This window comes from Rattus rattus, chromosome 6 (assembly GCF_011064425.1).
Source record: "Rattus rattus isolate New Zealand chromosome 6, Rrattus_CSIRO_v1, whole genome shotgun sequence".
NCBI classification, from domain to species: Eukaryota; Metazoa; Chordata; class Mammalia; order Rodentia; family Muridae; genus Rattus; species Rattus rattus.
Genome location: NC_046159.1, coordinates 20,744,763 through 20,746,995, shown reverse-complemented (window position 1 = coordinate 20,746,995; position 2,233 = coordinate 20,744,763).

Sequence of the window (2,233 nt, the reverse complement as noted above, 5' to 3'; positions counted from 1 at the left end):
TGGAATATAATGTTATTCTGAGATGTTTAAGGAAATCCTGGCTATTTGGACAGAACCTGTTAAAGCATACACAGCTGTTTTGGAGTGGGTTCTGGATTGAAGATCCTCTTCCAAGTGACTAAGTGACAGACAGTTCACAGACTCACAGTGTGAGTCTCTTTAAACGAGGCTAATTTTGAGCTGTGTGGAACTCACAGGACATCAGGTCCTTTGGTTGCAAGAGAATGGTGCGGATTCCACTGTGTTGCAAAATTTAGACTGGATCCTTCTTGCTTTCTGGCATGACCTGATATCTAGCAACATGCAGGGAAAACTGCTGGGTCCCTCTTTTCTCATCCAATATTGGTGCTTTGAATGTATCAGAAACCCCAATTGTTTGGGTGCTTTGCACTCCAGGGAAAGCCAGCAAGATACCCATTGCTAGAAGTACAAATTTATGTGTTGACGCGTTGCTTTTCAGTTTGGCTACTAAAAAAAAGGAGAGGTGTGGCAGATACATTGTTGGATTTGGTATACTTCCTAAACATTTCCCTAAAATGTCTCTGGATTGATTGATGGACTCATGGAAAGAATGCCAGCCAGGGGTCAGGAGAGCTGTGCCCATCTCTCAACTGCCAGTGGATTAACCAGGTCTCCATCGCCAAAATGAAACACTGGAGGCAGCTTGGTTTGTAAGTAAAGAGACCGTTTGGCTCGTAGTTTTGGAAACGTCAGAGTCTCAGATTAGGCAGCCCCATTGTTTTTGTCTTTGCTCGTGACAGTATGGTCTTGGGAGATTGTGTGTGGAGAGTTTGCATTGTCATAGAAGGGGGACACTGTGAACATGAACCTCCCATTCTCTTTTGAGAACATGTTCCAAATAACCTGAGAGCTTTCTCCCAGAATAACCAGAACTATTTATTCTCCCAATAGTACCCACGTAGGGACGAAGACATTAATACTGAAGGAGCCCTAGGGAACACTCAGATCTCACACAAGCCACAGCTCTGTGCTACTTGGAACCAGCTTGGGTATGGTCATAGGTAGCATTTTGGGGGGCATCTCCAGTCTGTCATGCGGAAGCCCTTTGGATCATCCCAGACATGTGTCAGTCCATGGATAGAGCAGTTCTATGCAATGCTTATTTCTTGGATGGCAGAAGACACTTCCTGCAAAGCCAGAGTTAGAACCCGGGTGAGCATCTGTTTACTGCACGATGATCCCTCTGCTGGCTTCTTTGTTTTGTAGCTTCTTCCCAAGAATCATGCGACATTCAGATACCAAGGTATGGGGAAGGATTGATGAAAGATCACATAACTATCCAGAAATGGAAACCTCAACTTCCTGAGGACTGGGCAAAAAAAAATGTGTTTATTACATCTGTCTCTCTGTCTGCTGTCTGTCTGTCTATTTTGTGTGTGCACACATGTATACGTGTGCACGTGCAGGTCTCCATGCTCCCTCCTTCCGCCATGCGAGTCCTGGGGATTGGACACAGGTCATCAGACTTGGTAGCAGCCACCTTCACCGGTGCACATCTCACATGTCCTTCTTGACAGTTTTTATCCACAAGGGCCGCCTTTTGCCAGGAAAACATGGCAGCACCAGCATACCCATAGTTCAGACTTTCAGTTTACCAGGTACTTGTGGGCACGGGTCCTTCATCCTGTCTTCTCTTTTTGGACACCAGCCCTTTGCCCTTAGGCTGCCCCGCTAAGGATTCTGTCTCTTCACTGGTGTGTATCTTAGTGTGTGTCCTTCCTAATGTGTAACCTGGAACAACACTCAGAACCCGCAGACCATGAAGATAATGGTAAAAAAAAACGAATCACCACCATTGCCTCCCTGGCTCTGTGTTCCTGGAGAAACTCAGCTTCCAGTTCCACGGAACACACTACCGTAAAGAGACACGAGTCTGCTGTTTTGGAGGGGAGACACAGTGGCGGGGGAACAGCATGTAGAGTATATAATATTTCCTCAACAACTGAAACAAGGCAGGTGTTAGGAAGATGCTTTAAAAATGGGTTCATGGAACTGGAAGAGAGGTGGGATGCTATGACGAAATGTATGGGAGCATGGCTGCTGCCTTACAGCACCACACATTTGCCGAGGAGAGCTGCTCTTCTGGCTGCTGGGAGGCTGGAGCCATCACCTGGCCATCCCTGCCCCGTTGCTGCCCACTAAGCCAATGCTCACCCTCCATCCACAGTGGAACTGCTGCTACCACTGCTCTCACTGCTCGCCCTGCTGTGGG